At 43.4% G+C, this 19,239-nt stretch overlaps 1 long non-coding RNA gene across 1 annotated transcript in view; it reads left to right on the top strand.

Moving 5' to 3' along the window:
• The window catches only part of LOC142010568 (uncharacterized), a 79,203-nt gene that overhangs the window by 57,928 nt on the left and 2,036 nt on the right, over nt 1-19,239 (top strand). The gene's annotated exons all lie outside the window — the stretch shown is intronic.

Genomic DNA, 19,239 nt, shown 5'->3' with positions numbered 1-19,239 from the left:
TGGCAGGTCATGAAAGTTAATTCAGACAGCGGTCCCAATGTATGTCTTTGGCTGTGTCTACACTACGAGATAAATTTGAATTTAAGGCAGTTAGGTCAATACTACCACATGACTGTCCTCACTGTAAAAACCATTAGCTCCATTTTGGGAGCACTAATACTGAGTTTATAATATTGCCATTACCTGATGGGTATAGTGTCAAGCTTGAATTCAAAAGTTCGATTAAAGGCCAGTGTGGAAGTGCTACATCTTAAAATCGAATTTATTAGCCTCCAGAGGTGCCCCATCTGTAACTCACAATGCCCCTCAGTCTCCACTCTGGCCTCTGCTGTCCAGGTGCCCTGGAAATGAGTAACAGGAAGACTGTGAATTTCAAAGCAGGAGCAGCAAGCTTGTGGCTATGGACTCTTGTTTGTATGAGAGCCTGAGAAAAGTCTTTCTTTCTGTGCAATTAGCACTGTGAGTGCATCTACCCATTACAAATAGCCCCTGAAGGGAGTTCGTGGTTCCATCTCTACACTTGTTATTTTTTTCTGTACTGCTGGGTGCCAGCCACTGCCCCGCAGCACCATGTGGCAACAAGGCTGTTGCGAGGGTCCTGCTTGCATAAGATGCCGAGAAACTTCTTCTCATTGCTTTACATTTGTGTGTGAACTCCACTCCTTCCTGCACAGGCACCACACAGTTGGAGTCTTTCCTGTGATCAGCCACATCACATAGGTAGCCCCGACCCAATAAAAGGACATGCCTGCCATTTGGTGCTGACCATGCTGCCAGGCAGTACCATGGCCTGGCTTGGGCGTGGTTAGGGTTCCAAGGGTGGGAAAGATATTTGGGAGCTTGCAGCCACTAGGGTGAAGTCTCCCCCAGTGACTAAGATAGTCGGGGGGACCACTTCAACTGGCCCCCCATTGAACTCCACACGCCCCTAGCATGGGGTCACTGGGGCTTGCAGACACCACAGGGAAGTCTCCCTCAGCAGCTAAAATAAATGGGGGAGACCACTTCAACTGGCCCCCCATTGAACCACACACACCACTAGCATGGGACAACTTGGGGTTACAGCCACCAGTGGGAAGTCTCCCCCAGTGGTTAGAGATTTTCAGGGGCTTGTTGCCACTGGGAGGTGGCGGGGGGATGTCTCTGCTGGAAGCTAAGATGGTCGGGGGACTACTTCAGCTACTTTAACATTCCAAGTGGCTCTGCAGCCGCAGACCACAGTACCCCACCACCACAACCACCACCACCACCCCACCAAAAAATATTTTCGGGAGCTTGCCATCCATTACAGACACCTGCTGCTCTGGTATTTCTGTTCTAAATTCTTTTTGCTAACATCTCCTCCCAACTGTCTTCATACTTTGGCCCCCTCAGAAACACGGGGGTCGGGGCCTAGCTGAGATTCCTGTTTGTGTTCTAAGTTCACTGTATGATGTTTCACTGCCATCACCTGTGTTGGCAATATCCATGTAGTGAAGGGAAAAGGCAAAAATCATTTTTCCTACACTTTTCTATCCTCTTTCTTCTAGATTTGAGAATATAGTCCAGGCCCTTGTATTATTTTCAGGGATCAGATGCAATGATGGAAGGGGAGACACTCTGTGGATGGTCAGTTCAGAACACAGCTGTTGCACAGAAGCCTTATAGTGCACCAGCAGAAGCCATATAGTGCACTCAGCAACTCTCTTTTTTGAAAAACTTTCCTATCTTCTTTCTCTTCAAACTTTTCAGGGAGATTTCACTCCCATCACCCGTGTTGGCAATGTCTGTGTAATGAAGAGGGAACTCGAAAATCTTTTTTCTACACCTTTATATCCTCTTTCTTCTAACTTGGAGTATACAGTATGGGTCCCTGTATTATTTTCAGGGATCAGATGCAATCCATGGAATCAGTGGATGGCCAGTTGATAATTCAGCTACAAAAGAAAGACATTTCCGTAAACTTTTTTGCCATCTCTGTGGATGCCCTACTTTTCCTTCCTTCCAATGGGGAAAATGGACGTTTGCTTACCATGGGAGGGGAATGAGGAAAATGCAATGTGGGAAGATGATTTCAAAGACCAGCGAGCATACTTAGAATGCTGCAGGGATGAGAGAACTGTGGGATAGGTTCCCACAATACACTACTGCAACAGTCAATGTTTGCCAGTTGAGTGTGGCAGCAATGTCAACTTTGTGAAGAGCAAGTGGGAGGTGAGGATGGACAAATTTGAACTTATAAATTCCAGCATTACAAAATCTATATTCATAAATTAGAATTTATCTTTTAGTCTACATGCAGCACTTATGTTTTGCATGTCTTTGAATGAGAACACCGGAACTGAAGCAGGGAGGATAGATTGAAGCCTCCACTGGAAACCTCTTGTAGAATTTTGGGATGGCTAATCTATTTTTTCCTCATATTTTGCTTTTTTAAAACAAAGTTACTGCCCAAAATTAAAATAACAACCCTCTTCCCTTATCAAAACCTGCAGCAAGAAATACTTTTAAAGATTCCCACCAGTTTCGATCTTAAAACTCTTTCAATACTGAGCATGCTACTGCTCACCTAGGCTGTGGCCACAGTTGGCCAAAACTTCAAAATGGCCATGCAAATGGCCATTTTAAAGATTACTAATGAGGCACTGAACATTAGCATTAGGATGCTTCTGGATGCGGCGCTTCAAAAGTGCGGCTTTCAAATGAGCGTGGCTCGGCGCGTCTCCGTGGAGGTCCTTTTCAAAAGGATCCCACATATTTAGAAATTTCCTTATTCCCCTCCGCTGGGAGGAATAAGGTGATTTCAAAATGTGCGGAGTCCCTTCGAAAAGGACCCCCATGTAGCTGTGCCGAGCTGCGTGTGTTTGAAAGTGGCGCTTTCCAAGCACCGCGTCCGGAAGTGTCCTAATGCTAATGAGGCACTGAATATTCAGTTCAGCACCTCATTAGTAATCTTCAAAATGGCCATTTGCATGGCCATTTCAAAGTTTTGGCCAACTGTGGCCACAGCCCTATAGTTTGATGATCACATCCCTGGATTGGACAATTCACCAATGCTGCAAGTCCAGCATGATGTATGTGGCTGTTTTTAAAAGTAAGCCCAAAGTTCAGATCCAACTCAGATCTCATTGTTTGTGGAAAGCATTGCTTTGCACCTACATTTATTATTATTTGAGTTGGCTTAGAGTATTTAAGGTAATTAACACTGTCAAAATTTGTACAGCAAATTGCATCCTGTAGAGGATTTTGAGGAGGTTTAAGTTACATGTTGATAAAACAAAAAGGCAATGTTGGAATATGAAAACTTACTCTGGTTATTAGTAGCTTTTCAAAGGATTTATTGCAATATGGATTTTTGAAAAAGGTTTATAGATGATATCAAACTGCATATTTATTATTTTAAATGGACTCTTTAACTTTTTTCAAGTTTTTTTTAAGTTATTATACCAGCAATCATTACTGAAGCTGTTATATAAAGTAGTTTTCAAGACAAGAAATTCTCAGACAGACCATATCTGTGTTTAATGTTGAAAAACAAATCTTCTGGAAGTCAAACTCTGAAAAATATGGGATCAATGTAGTATCCTTCAGAAACCAATGTGAAATAGACTTTCTAGATGTAGAATGTCTTGTGACCACATCCTGAAACAACTAGTCTTAACCACTCGTCTTCTGGTCTTCACACAATCCCCCAACCTTGTCAAGTTCATCATCAGAACCATGCTCCCCATAGACCAGAATACACCAACTTAAAGGGCATCAGAACATGCCAAAACAATAGAAGTGAACTGTGCGTACACATCTGCATGTTGTTGCTATGATTAATATCCCCATATCATACCTTTCAAGATTCACAGGACCTACCCATGCCTTTCACCATGTATAGTATATCTCATCCAGTGTGCTAAATGCCCCAGTAGCAACAATGTGGATTACACCTGACTTTCACTATGCTTTTGAGAAATCTTACAAGAAAAAATATAAAAGACAAGATGCCATGTCACCCAAGGGGTGCGCATCCAGGAGGCCCCATGGGAGAGCTTCACCTGTGGCCCCCAATGCCCTCCCCAGGGCACCATTTTGCATGTAGACTCTCCACAGATTTTGCTGGAAAAACCCTCTTGTGTAGACGTAGCCCATGTGACATTTGCTTGGTCTTCAGGAGAGCATTCCTCTGAGCAAAGCAATTGTTTAAAGGAGTTGAAGCAAAGCTTTTGTCAGGGTGGGAGTGGCCAGGGAGGGGAGTTAAGCACCTGTGAACTACAAAAGCTCTGTTGCTCAGTTGCCAGTGTGTAACCAACAAAAGTTCGTTCAAAAAGAGATATTACCTCATCCACCCTGTCTCTCCTGGTGCACTATGTGCAACAGCTGCTTTTAGAGATAAATGAGAAATGTGTCACACCTTCCTTATGTTTTTTGCTGTTTGGGGTATGTGTACCTAAGGGGCAAGCTATGCTTCCTGTCCTCATATTTGACATAGCTTCTCTTGTCAGGCTAAGTGGAGACTGAGACAAATCTAAATAGTCAGAACAGGCTGAAGACCACCTGCTAAAAAAATGTCACAGACTATGAGTTCTCTCATCACATATATTGGCCACAGTTCTGATCTTTGTGAAGCAAATCAGTCTGTGAAAACAGAAGAATGTGTGGCATACAAAGAAATCCTGTCTACAGCTGAGTCCCTTGAGCACTGCAATATTGTGAATAGTAAATAAAAAAGTTGGAATTCCCAAATGCGGATGTTGAAGAGTCTCAAATGTGGGAGAGGTATATTCCTCAAATGCTGTCTCATACATACAACTTTTTTTTTAAGTTTTAATATGATTGACTAAGAAACCATTATATCAAACTTACGTAGTTCACCTATTAAAATCCAAGATTCTGATCCAGTGGAGCTTTGCTACTGCATGTGAAAATCATATTGCCATGTGCAGAGGTATTGTGGGCAATCAGATTATGTGCAATTTCTATGCTGTTTTTGAGATTTCATAGCATCAGGCCCTCACAGTATTAACTATGGACAGTATTCTGTTTTCCATACACAGAAAAGAGCAGTATTTTGTTGGAATTACTAATATTTTGGATTAATGGAAAATACAAAACAAGAAGAAAGAGAAATGGTGTGACAGGTTTTGTGTACCCCAATGCCACAAAATGGTGGCTGCCAGTGCGGGCAGGAATTTTCTAGAAATGCAGAGGTTCCACATTTTAAAAACTCTCTCCTCAATGTTAATGTGCTTTTTTTTTTTCCCCTAGAGCTCCACTGTATCAAGGAACTGCTGTATCTAACATACTTGTACTCTCTCAGCTCATGCTTCTTCCTTTGTGGGAGTTTGGGAGGAGAGTGAACAAAATGCCTTTCTTATCAGGGGAAATTCCATGGCTAATTCCTAATAAAGATTCAGTTAGTGAACACTTACCTTAACTTTGACTTGCTCTTCAAAAAACGTTCCCCCCACCTTTTAAAGAAGGATTTTCAATTTCTGTGCTTCCCTGTTGCCTTCTTGAACTAAAATATATTCAAGCAGATTTTCAAAGATCTGTGGTGTTATGGTGCATCATGTTTTCCTCTGCCTCAGGATTCCTGCCAGTGACAATGAGACCTCCGTGTCCAGAAAAGTGAGGAAAGTAAGCCAGATTGGATTTCAGTTTAACCTTCCTCCCCTCAAGCAAGCCCACCATGATGTGGGAACCCACAGGAAATCCAAACTCCAGCTGAATCATAATATCAAGGGCAAAAGGTGATCTGGAGAAGACTGCAAATCTTATCTCTATAACTGTGCTGAAACAGCAAGCCAGTCCCATTGCTTTTATGCACATATTTCTGGCAGCTAATTAAAGTAATGTGTAGTTTTTTGCCACTGTAGAGAGCTATTCAGTACTTCAGTTACTGAGCATATTATTAATGAGGTTTTCCCATTGTCACTCCAGATTCCTGTCCGCTTGTATTGTCTATAAGGAGGCTTTATCAACTGGACTGATTTAAGGCCACAGTTCAGTGAAGAAAATAAATGTTGTTTTATCACAGCAAGAAAACTTACCTCAGATTTTTAAACATGGAAAACTTCCCTGAGAATCTACACGTACCTCCATAGAAGTTGTGGGAAATGATCTTCCAAGAACTACTGGCTGTCTTGGACCTCAGAGTTGTAGAGGAATCCCCTTGTGCAGCATTTCTCACACTAGGGGGGCGGGGGTGTCCCAACCCAAAAGGTGTCACAGAAGGCAAGGAGGCAAAGCCATACAATGCCACCCTTCCTTCCCCACCGCTGCTCTTGGTGACACTGCCTTTCTAGCTGCCCAGCTTGGAAGACAGAACTGCCACCAGCAGTGGTGCATCACCTGTCTCCCTTTGTTCTGTGTTGCTGCTGGTGGCAGTGCGGCCTTTTGAGCTAAGTGCCTGGCCAGAGGCTGCCGCTCTGCATCCTCCCAGTTTGTAATTCAACACTGCCGGCAGCAGTGGCACACATGGAAGGGAGGCAATACCACACTGTGCCTTGCAGCTAGCAAAACACATGAAGGGTACCAAGAAAAGTTTCTACAGGCATGTTAACACTAAGAAGGTGATCAGAGAGGGTGTGGGGCCCTTAATAGATGAGGGGAGTAAAATAGTGACAGATAACATAGGAAAAGTTGAAGTGCTCAACGCTTTTTTTGCCTATGTCCTCATAAGTAAGGTCAGTTCCCAGACAACTGCACTAGGCATTGAAGTGTGGGAAGGAGGTGGCAACCTTCACTGGGGAAAGAACAGATGAAGGACTATTTACAAATCCATGGGTCCAGATTTAATGCATCCAAGGGTACTGAGGGAGTTGGCAAATGTCATTGCAGAACCTTTGGACATTATCTTTGAAAATTGTTGTGGATCAAGAGGGGTCCCAGATGACCAGAAAGAAGCAAATATAGGCTACGTCTACACGTGCAGCCAACATCGAAATAGTCTATTTCGATGAATAACGTCTACACGTCCTCCAGGGCAGGCAACGTCGATGTTCAACTTCGACGTTGCTCAGCCCAACATCGAAATAGGCGCAGCGAGGGAACGTCTACACGTCAAAGTAGCACACATCGAAATAGGGATGCCAGGCACAGCTGCACACAGGGTCACAGGGCGGACTCAACAGCAAGCCGCTCCCTTAAAGGGCCCCTCCCAGACACAGTTGCACTAAACAACACAAGATACACAGAGCTGACAACTGGTTGCAGACCCTGTGCCTGCAGCATAGATCCCCAGCTGCCGCAGAAGCAGCCAGAAGCCCTGGGCTAAGGGCTGCTGCCCACGGTGACCATAGAGCCCCGCAGGGGCTGGAGAGAGAGCATCTCTCAACCCCCCAGCTGATGGCCGCCATGGAGGACCCAGCAATTTCGACGTTGCGGGACGCGGATCGTCTACACGGTCCCTACTTCGACGTTCAACGTCGAAGTAGGGCGCTATTCCTATCTCCTCATGGCTGCGTCTACACGTGCACGCTACTTCGAAGTAGCGGCAGTAACTTCGAAATAGCGCCCGTCACGTCTACACGTGTTGGGCGCTATTTCGAAGTTGAAATTGACGTTAGGCGGCGAGACGTCGAAGTCGCTAACCCCATGAGCGGATGGGAATAGCGCCCTACTTCGACGTTCAACATCGAAGTAGGGACGTGTAGACGATCCGCGTCCCGCAACATCGAAATAGCGGGGTCCTCCATGGCGGCCATCAGCTGGGGGGTTGAGAGATACTCTCTCTCCAGCCCTTGCGGGGCTCTGTGGTCACCGTGGGCAGCAGCCCTTAGCCCAGGGCTTCTGGCTGCTGCTGCTGCAGCTGGGGGTCCGTGCTGCATATACAGGGTCTGCAACTAGTTGTTGGCTCTGTGTATCTTGCACTGTTTAATGAAAGTGTGTCTGGGAGGGGCCCTTTAAGGGAGCGGCTTGCTGTTGAGTCCGCCCCGTGACCCTGTCTGCAGCTGTGCCTGGCTCCCTTATTTCGATGTGTGCTACTTTGCCGTGTAGACGTTCCCTCGTTGTGCCTATTTCGATGTTGGGCTGAGCAACGTCGAAGTTGAACATCGACGTTGCCAGCCCTGGAGGACGTGTAGACGTTATTCATCGAAATAGCCTATTTCGATGTCGCAACATCGAAATAAGCTATTTCGAAGTTGGGTGCACGTGTAGACGTAGCCCATGAGGTTAGCGACTTCGATGTCTCGCCGCCTAACGTCGAAGTTAACTTCGAAATAGCACCCGACGCGTGTAGACGCGACGGGCGCTATTTCGAAGTTAACTTCGACGTCTCGCCGCCTAACGTCGAAGTTAACTTCGAAATAGCACCCGACGCGTGTAGACGCGACGGGCGCTATTTCGAAGTTGGTGCCGCTACTTCGAAGTAGCGTGCACGTGTAGACGCAGCTATAGTGTCCACCTTTAAAACAGAAAACAAGGACAATCCAGGAAATTACAGACTGGTTAGCCTTACCTCAGTCCCCAGAAAAATCATGGAGGGGATAATCCAGGAATCCATTGTGAAGCACTTGGAAGAGGCGAAAGTGATCAGGAATAGTCAATGTGGATTCACCAAGGGAAAGTCATGCCTGAGCAATCTGATTAGCTTCTATAATGAGGTAACTGACTCTGTGGACATGGAGAAGTCAATGGATGTGATATACTTTGACTTCAGCAAAACTTTTAATACTGTCTCTCATAATATTCTCACCTGCAAGTTAAGGAAGTATGGATTGGATAAATGGACTGTAAACTGGATAGAAAGCTGGCTAGATGGTCAGGCCCAACAGGTAGTAATCAATGGCACAATGTCTGCTTGGGGGTCTGTTTCAAGTGGAGTGCCTCAAGGATCAGTTCTAGGGCTTGTATTGTTCAACATCTTTATTAATGGCCTGGATGAGGGGATGGATTTCACCCTCAGCAAATTTGTGGATGATGACACTAATCTAGGGGAAAAGGTACATATGTTCCAAGGGTAGGATAAGGTCCAGAGCAATCCAGACAGACAAATTGGAGGATTGGGCATAAAATATCTGATGAGGTTCAATAAGGACAAGAGCAGACTCATGTTTGCATCATTTTTATATATGGAGTTAAAAGTATTGGCTCTGTGCTTTCATTTGAAATTTTAGTTTCTGGGAGAGCACAATAGGAGGCATGACAACCTATTGTGAAAGGGTTCCTGGTCAATAGAAGCAGTACTTGGTGAACAAAGTGCCTTACTGGGTTCCAATCAACCTCTGAGTAATCTGGCTGTAAGGTGTAATCCAGCAGAAAGGCAAAGGCAGATTGCTTGAAAAGGACATGGACAGGTGACCTTGTGTGACAGGCTCCATCTGAGATATGCTTCCACACAGGAAGGAACCGTGGAATTCCCTCAACATGGGCAAGAGTGTAAGAGGACCCTGCAGTTCCTCCATCTTTGTCTTCAATCCATTTTATTACTTCATGGGCATCTTTGCGGTGTACGGAGCCCAGAAGGATTTTTGACCCAGCCTAACAAAGACCCACCCAGAGATTTTTAAAATATCAGCTTGCTCCACCTCTGCTGTAAGACTGCATCATGAACTTTGTGGTTGATGTATGTAATTTGGTTGTTTTAAAAATTTTACTCTCACCTTATTCTTTCTTTCTTTTTATTAATAAGACTTTAGATTTTAGACTCTAAAGGATTTGCACAGTGTGGTAAGATCTGATATATATAGTGACCTGGTAATGTGGCTGATCCTTTAGGCTTGAAAAAACCATTTGGATTTGGTGAGATTGTTTTTCATAACCTCTCATCCGTGTAAGGAGGGTACTGGTTGTGAAACAAGGGTAGCTGGAGTGTGTGAGGAAATTGCTTGTGTGAATTCTTGCTGGCTCGTGCGACAACAGAAGTGCTCTTTGTGGCTGATTTGATGTGCCTTACAGTGGAGGATGTCCAGTCTTGGGCTGTAAGTAGCCCTGTTTTAAGCAATTTGTCCTCGTGTGGTTCTCTCAGCAGTGTCTGGGAAAACCTGCAATATTACAGTGGCATCATCATGTTGGGTTTTCAGAACCAGGTCAATTGAGACTTGGATCAGGATCCCATGCTACTCCAAATTTGAATTTTGGGTTTGAAAGTTTTGTTGGTTAAAGTGCAGTTGCAATGGGCCAGCAACAGTGTGAGGTCTTTAGTATAAAAAGCCCTGGAAGATTTGTGCTATAAAAAAGGAATTACCTTTACAAAGAGAGCTACTAACCAAAAACTGAGCTCTTTGTTAGTGGCCAGAGATTCTGCAGAAGCAGTCAGAGAAAAGGAGGCAGTGAAGAAAGTGGATTTTGATTATGAAAAAGAACTTGCATAAGAGAGGGTCCCTGGCACATCTATAACCAACCCTTACAGACCCACACATCCAGAAAGTAGGAGGAATTGCTGAGGACACAGATCTCTACACATATGGTCATTTTCCCTCTGGGATCTGTGTGGATCCCTAGAGCTCTGCAGAAGTTTTTAGATGGGCTTTAACCAGCTTGAAAGAGTTTTACCAAAGGAGTGGCGAATACTGCTCATGGGAACTTTAGGCAATTACACTTACCTGACAGGACTAATAGCTGAGAGAACTGGGTAATTTAAAGGGAACAGAGTAATTTTCCTGCTAGTTAGTTCAGGTCAGGTAGTGGGGATTTGTGCAAATATGATATTTAATTGAAAATCTAGAGCTGCCTCTTTGCTGGAATTCATGAGTCGATATACAATCCCACAGAACATGTGAGTTTTATCTAGTAAGTTCACTGCTGTTCAGCTGATGACCTAACTCAGATTTAATTGTTAGAGCCACAAGATCTCAATGGGGGAAAAAATGAAAACAGTAAGAAATAATAAAGGAAAAAAAATCTTTCCATATGCAGAAATAAAGACACAGCCAGGGATTCTTAAAAACTGCATATAAATTTTATATGAAGTCAGATTAGATGACCATGATGGTTTCTTCTGGCCTTACAGTCAATGAGTCTATGTTTATTGCACAAGCAAATGGCAGCATTGTGGTAAGCATGTATACGATTCATCTTTAACTCTAATATTTGTTGTAGGGTGGGAATTTACAAATTACCATAGCAGATCAGACCATACAATATCCTCTTTCTAACTGCATAGCAAGTACCTGATGCAACAGTGAAAAGCTATGCCTAAACCTCATAATGAACAACTAGACTGTGTCTACACTAGAACCCCCTTTCAAAAGGGGGATGCTCATGAGACATTTCAGGATATGCTAATGAGGTGCTGCAATGAATATGCAGAACCTCATCAGCATAACGGTGACCGCAGCATTTTGAAAGTGCCACTTTCAATTGCGTGTGGCTCATCTACGTAGGGTCCTTTTTGAAAGGACCCTTCCCATTTCAAAATCCCCTTATTCCTATTGGGTACACATTTGGCTCTGTCAATCTGCTTCTTCACTTCCTTAGGTGGGTATTGTAGTTTCAGGAAAGCTTGGTAAGGTCTTGTAGATGTTTGTCTCTGTCTGAGGGATTGGACCAAATGTGGTTGTACCTTATTGCCTGGATGTATACAATGGATCATGTAGTGTGCCCTGGATAGAAGCTGGAGGCACATAGGTAAGTTCTGGCCTTCCCCTTTACTGAGACTCCCTCTTTAAATCTTCCTCTGAACGCCCCCCACCTCCACTCATGCATCTTATGAAGCAGGTCTTTGCCCATGAAAGCTTATGCTCCAAAATATCTATTAGTCTATAAGGTGCTGCAGGACTTATTGTTGTTTTTGAAGATACAGACTAACCCGGCTACCTCTCTGATATGTGGAGTTCAGTCCATGGGCAGCATCTGACTCCTGCATTTGGGTAGGCTGGGTGTGAGCACGGAAAGCTCAGTAGAAGCTGTAGGGCATGCGTACATGGCACCTTATCGCTGGCCCCTGCTCTGCCCTGAGGACCACCCAGTCTCCAGCCTCACTCTGCCCAGGTCCTGTTTCACCTCAGCTCCACTCCCTCGAGGCTTCTCCCCATCCACTTCTCTCCATCCCGGAAGCTCCTCTGCTCACCTGTATATGCCACATGTGCATCTTTTGCTCAAGTTCCCTAAGATCACAGTGATTTTTCAAAGAACAGGGTGACATGGTGAAATGTCAGATGCTGTTGCTAAATGCTGACATTTTAAATAAGCATTCCAGGAATTTCAGCTATATTAAATGGGATAAAGTCATGCTCTTGCTCAGGAGTTCCTGCTTTTCAAATAGGGTGTTGCTGTATTTTAAGTATTAGTCCTTCTGAGTTTAATCACGTTTAAACAAACACAGGGATTGTAGAAAAAAAAGAGCTTCTTGAAGGAGGTGTTAAATGGTATGATGCTGGGTCAGGGAAAAGAATTACAGGGTAGACAAACTACTCTAGTTTGGAGAGGAATCATATTTGTCATAACAAAAAAGCAGTCAAATAGCACTTTAAAGACTAACAAAATAATTTATTAGGTGAGCTTTCGTGGGACAGACCCACTTCTTCAGACCATAGCCAGACCAGAACAGACTCAATATTTAAGGCACAGAGAACCAAAAACAGTAATCAAGGACAAATCAGAAAATGTGAATCAGACAAACCCAGCCAAATTAATTTGTCTCTCACACTCTGCACTTTATTTAATTTACTCTTTCCAGATCTTTGCCAGATTTCAATTTTCTAGTTGCTCATTTCATGGGGAGTTTTGTGGGAAGCAGCATTAGTAAAAGTAGTCTGCAATTTGAACTCCCTTCACAGTGCAACTAAATAGTGCAAAGGAAGCATAATGCTTGTAGCTCTCCAAACACCTCCCATCACTGAAGGAAATGCCAGTTTTGCCACACACACAACAAATTAAAAAAAAATCTATCAAAGCTACATATTTTATTAAGGCAGTACAATAGCGATCTCTGTGTGAAACCTTTCATACTTTTTCGCATCGTGCTCTTTCACAGGAGTAAAAAAATGATAACACACACTTCTTCACATTTCTGGAAATGTTTGCCCAGGAAGGAGCAAAAGGCAGGACTACCATCTATAACATCTCCTTGGCAGACTTGCACACAGGTGTGTGTGGGTGGGGAGTTTATAACCCGGGAAGAATACAGAGTGAGCAGATAAACCTCACAAAGGGACTTTGATCTTTGCTCTAAACGTTCAAAGAAAGCAAGAGCTGTGAAAATTACTTTGTGCTCCACTTAACAATGGAATTGGTACAATCCTTTGCATAGTCCCATAGCTATTTTCTGTTTTCTTAAGGGCTATCACATGAATTGCACCTTATTAGTTACAAACGAGATTCTTTATACATGGATGTGAGCAGCCTAACTTTTCTGGTGCTCCTGCTACGGAATCCTTTATTATGTTAAAATCTTTGTGGCAAGGACTTCAATCAAAGAACTTGTCATTCTGCATATGAGTTGATAGGCCTCTGTTTCACTGAATGATATGGCTTACTGCATGTAATAAATTCTTGAGCTTTTCACAAGCTCATTTGTGTGAGTCTTGTGATTAAAAATTCTGTCTATGTTTTGCTGCTTGTCAAGTCTTAATCAGCTTTCATGCTGGTTCTAGCTGATATCTTCCATAATCAGTTAGGTTTATGGGGAAAGCAGGGGTAGAAATAACATAAAAAACACATCACTAAGATGATTTTGTAGCTGTGAATTTGGTTTTCATTCTGCTTCACCTGCAATCTTAAAGCTCTGAGTTGCCATCAAAGAAGTTTTTAGTAATGACTTAGAATCTATTAGCTAACTAGCTCCCCCTCTTGAAACTTTAAAAATCCTGACAGAAAATTGCACAAAAAATTGTAATGCAAGAGGAGAAAAGAAATTCAACTGTCCTGTGTTCCTTTTATATGTTGTAATTACATTTTTAATAGTATTTAAATTTGTGCATTACTCTGAGCACAAGGAATTAGTTCTTTGATTATGTTGGTGCTGATTGCTAAACTGTCTCTTTAAAAGAAAAGAAAAGCGAGGTTTTTATAATGTCCATTGGAGGATGGTTGTGGTTTCAGATGTCACTGTAATGTCAGCTTCATATCAGGAAGTTAGCCAGTACCCCACACATGTAGCTTTGGCCAGGCACCAAGTGAAGTGCTGGTTCAGTGCTTCCTTTCACCTGCTTCTGTAGGATCCCCTGGTGGAAATTAAAGCTGCCTTCTCAGTGGATTCAGTCTGCATCCCCTGGGTGGTGAATCTCTTTTGAGGAGTAGCAAGCCCAGTGAAACAGAAAGTGCAATTTAATGCCAATCACAGATACAGTTGCTTGTTGCCTCGAAATGCCCTTCCCTCCCTGTGCTGTATACCTCTCTGTGACTGTGCTGTATATGTGAGCTGGAGGCCAGGCTCTGCAGTGGTCCTCCACCTGCCACGCTGGGCTGGGCTGAGCCCCATCCAAGTGGCATGGAGTGGGATGCAAAGCAGGAGATGGTTCTGCAAAGTCACGTCTGCTCTGGGGAGCAGCAACTGCTCCATAAGGTGTCCCTGGCTCAGGTTGCAGCTCTGATGCTGATCATGCATATGTTGTAGCTCTTGGAACAGCTTCCCATGAAGAGGGCAGTGGGCAGGAGAGGGAGGCAGAGCTGGGGAGAAGAGGGGAAGGTAGAAAATAGGACACAATCCAAACACAATTCTGTGCCATGAATTGGCCCCTACCTGACTCCCAGCCATTCTCTCCACAGCTCTCTGCAAGTGAATCACCCAACTGGGATCACACATGCTTCAGGGGTTGGTGCCTAGGCCCTGCACTGTTCCAGCACATCTGGGGGTAGTAACTAGACTTTGACAACATTATATTATCATAGTTAGTGGTACCATGGTAGCACCTGGAGGTCCCTCAGATGAAAGCAGTAGCTCAGAGGACTAAGCTCTGAACAGACACACACGTGAGAGACAGCCCCTCCTTTGAAGAGCTCCCACTTTCAGTAGACCAGGCAGACAAAGGGTAGGGCAAAGGAAGTATTATTACCACTGCTGACAGATGAGGAACTGAGGTGCAGAGAACAATGTCAATTGCTGAAGTCATGCAGCCTGTGACAGAGATTGGAACTGATCCTTTGTAGCTCAGTCCAGAATCTTAACTACAAGACCATTCTCTACTCAAAACCGATTCCTGAAGTTGGGTACTTTACCTTTTTGGGAGTCCAACTTGGACTGATTTTCAAAGGGCAGGTACTTCCCTTATTCTGAAAATCCAGAACTTTACAGTGTGTCTCAAATTGGACACCCAAAATAGAAGCCACCCAAAATCACTCTTCCCTGTTGAAAATCTTTGCCTCCATCTCACACGTGTGCAAGGAAAAATTTAAGAGATTCACACACTGCACATGCAAATCTGCCAAGATAGTCCAAGTGCTTTAGAAGAGCGAAAACTCCAACTGCACACAAATGACAAAAGGGATTAAAATGTCTTCTTCCCTAAAGTGCACTTCTGTCTAGCACATATGCAAACACAAAAAGATGTTTTTGAACTCACACAAAGACACACTTTGTTTAAGAAAAACGAGTAAACCTTTTAACAATGTGCAATTTGCCTTAAAGGCTAAACGCATCCTTGTGGAAAATAATAATCATCTAAAATCAAAGCAAAGTGTTGAGATATATGTTGCCTCTCTAATCATTTTCTCTGACTCTTGATATCTCATGTACAGATTCTTACCCTCATTTGATGAGTACAGTGGAGTTATACCCATTTACATCAGCCGAGGATTAGTCCTAAAATGTTTTCTGTAAGAAAAATTAATTGCTTGGTATATGAAGACAGGGTACATCTTATGTCATATAATCTGATATCACTTTATATATTGTATGCCTGAGCAGCTGTTATGAACTGTGTACAAACACAGGCACACACTGAAATGTGTGTAGCTGCATACAAGAGCATTTTTTAATGTTCATCATGATTCAAACAGGAGGTCCTTGAGGCAAAAAGTGATTTTCTGGCTTGGAGGTGATGCAGAGAAGGTCATTTACATTAAGTGAACTAGACTGGGCTCAGTAATAGTGAGCCATTCTCAAACTACTAATGACCATCTGGATTACAGATGCAGTAGCCAGATTGTCTGTTGTGTCCACCAAGTGAGCTGTCTTACCCCGGGAAAAAACTGTCATCTGTCTGTCTTGCCCTGTAGACACAAGCTTTCTTCCAACCTGTCCACATGGATTTACTGGTGGCAAGGTCATCCAGTTCTCTGGAACGTCACTCACTTGCATTTTCTAGCTGGTTAACAGCTGCCAGCATGTTTGGAGAGAATAGGATGGCAAAGGCATGGGAATAAGACTGTAGAAGTGAAACATTTTAGAGTTCTTTTTGATGCACATTCACCAGTAGTTAAAGAAAACAATACCTATTTATTAGTTGAATAACAATTCTTTGTTAAATAGATGATGTGGGTTATAGGGTGTTTCTTTTCTCTGCTCCCACGCTGTGAAACTCCCTTCCTTTTGTCTAGAAGAATAAGCAAATCACAGAAAGACCTAAAATCTTGTTTAAAAATGCTCTGGCTTGATTTGGCATTTAATTAGCACATTTTTGTTTTGTTTTACTGTGGTAGTCATGACTTTGCTTTCAGGTTTCCTTCTAGTTTTATTAATGTAATTGTGCTCTGCTTTCCAGTGCTGGCCAGAAAACACACAATCTATTTGGGTTTTTTGTTGTTTCTTTGTTGATTTTACCTCTTTTTCTTTTCTTTTCTTTTCTTTTCTTTTCTTTTTTTTTTTTTTGGTATCACATTATTATTGGTGCAACAGAAAAATGTAAATATTTTCCCAGTTGCCAAAGCAGCAGTTCATTCCTTTGGATTTTACATTGCAGAATTTTGAACTCTGCATTGAACAGGCACATCTAAACTACATGTGCAAATGTTGACCTGCGGGAAAATACAACGGACCCTACTAATTATTTTCAGGATATATTTGTTTCCTTGACTGTGCATGTAGAAAATGAAGCCCTGAAAAGGAGCCATGTCAAATTAGCCTGTTTGCCCTGGGAAACAATCCTTCCTGAAAGTATTCATCTCTAGGTAGACATAACAGGAACTTATTTGTGATTGTCACAGATGAAGTATTTTTGCTAATTAATTTTGCTAATGAGGTGATGGAACTAAGGGAGTCATCTACCTCTCTGACACTAGTTCAGCATTCATTACTGAAAGCTTGTCCATGGCAGTCTCAGGTAAATCCCAGCCTGGCGTTCTTTACACACGCTACATATATGTTGATCCAGCATTCTGCCTCAGACTTCAGAATGAAACTCAGGATGTTGATGATTGATACCCTAGTAGTGTGTGTGTGTGGGGAGGGGGGGGCATGCAGATGTCTAAGCCTGTACATAAGTGTGTGTAAGAACCTTAACAAACTAGGGCCATAGTAAACAAGGATAATAGAACGGAGGAGACAGGGATGGTGACAAGGAAATGGAGAGGAAGAGCAGACAAGAAAAAAGAAAAGAAGGAAGGGTGTGATGCTCGTTACGTGGCTCAGGCAAGTCCTGCATCTGCCATTTTTAGTTTAGGAAAATATGATTTCTCTATCAATAACTGGCAGCTGTGGGAACCATAGCAGTGAGTTCATTTTGGATTCTGCATGGGCTGGCCTCGTGGAGTTTAAAGATTTGGAAACCCTCAATCTAACTGGATTCAAATAATCCCCGTATGCTGTATTTTCAGTTTTTTATGTCTAGTACCTTAAACCCATGCTGTTTTTTAGGGAAGTTAAAGGAAAATAATAGTAACATATTGTTCCAGCTAAAATGAAACCTGTATTACATATTCTGGACAGAAATACAGACCCTGCTCATAAGTCTGGTATAAGAAAGTATTCCACAGTTTATTCTCTACCTATATTATATTGATGGGTTCATTGGAATTTCCCTTTCCCTCCCTCTTGTCTCCTTTGTCACACTCTTCTCTACTCATTGCCTGTTTCCTCCATTATGTTTTTAAAACTCCCTGACCTGTCCCATCTTCATTTTTTCAGGGTCACTTCAGAAGAAAGATAAGAACCCAAATAACCATTCAGCTCAAATGTTCAATCCCATGGGCTGCATCTACACTTGCATTCCTGTTTCAAAAGAGGCATGCAAATGAGGGAAATCAAAAATGCAAAGGAGGTGCAGATTTACATATTCTTCTTTCAAAAGAGCTTGTTTCGAAAGAAGAAAAGCAGTGTAGACATGGCTCTTTCAAAAGCAAGCCCATCTTTGAAAGAACCCTTCTTCTCACAAAGGGTGGGGGCACCTGTGAAGGGTTGGAGCTGCATCCCCAGCACTGGGCTGGAGCTGGCTTCCACCAGATGCTCCCTGTGGCTGGGGCTGGAGCTGGAGCCAGACCTGTCTTCCACAGGCAGCCCTAAAAGGCCTGAGGCAGCGCACAGGGCTGGAGCTGTGCCCCCAGTGTGGGCTGGAGCCAGCTTCCCCTGGCAGCCCTGGGGCATAGGTAGCCTGGCAGCAGCCACAGGCCGAGGTCCCAGGTAACAGCAGCAGATAGGGAAGCAGCCCACTGGCCAGGTAGGTGAGGTGGGGATGGCGGACTGGGGACCTGTGCTAGGGAACCCTCCCTGGTCTGGTGAGGTCTCATATCTGTGACTGGTCAGATCCTGACCATGCCAGACCAGGGAGGTGGAACCTGTATACTCAACTGCCTTAAACAGTTAGCCCAAACTCAGAGAGCATTTGCAGAGAGTTTTTATTCAGGGTCACAAAGCCATTGTTTTGCTTAGGAGCTGGTAATTACTGCTCAAGTGTATTGAGCTGTAATTTCACAAGCTCTATAGATCACAGGGATCTGTTTTTTGGAATTCTTGTCAAAATCCTTCAAATTAGATTATAAGGCCATTAGGGCAGAGAATTTGCCTTCCTCTGTGTCTGTAAAGTGCCTAACATGGGGATTAGTGCTAAGGAAAATAAAAATAATTAGTGTCTTGCTGAGGGAATATTTGGTAGCATGCAAAGTTAACTTAAGAAACAGAGTGCAGCTGGTTCTTGGACTTTTATATTTGACTGTTGCTTTTCACATGCAGTACGACAGCCATGCACAGGGGAGGAGTGTTAATGTGATGTTCAGTGAAGGTTGCATGGCGTGGGTGGATCAGAGTTCCAGGAAGAGCGTGAGGTTATGGTTAACAGAGTTCATGCCAACTCTTCATTTTAATTTAGTGGCACACTACAAATCTATTGTTGACAGAATGAAGTTTTCCTGACACATGACATGGTGACTCTGAGGCCCAACCAATCTCAAAATACCAGGCTGTCCTCAGGCAGCTTATAAGAAAACAAAACTAATTGCTTTTCAGCTGAAATT

Source organism: Carettochelys insculpta, chromosome 3, assembly GCF_033958435.1.
Source record: "Carettochelys insculpta isolate YL-2023 chromosome 3, ASM3395843v1, whole genome shotgun sequence".
NCBI classification, from domain to species: domain Eukaryota; kingdom Metazoa; phylum Chordata; order Testudines; family Carettochelyidae; genus Carettochelys; species Carettochelys insculpta.
Note: the sequence above shows the minus strand (reverse complement) of the source record. Positions and strands in the feature narration are given on the sequence as shown.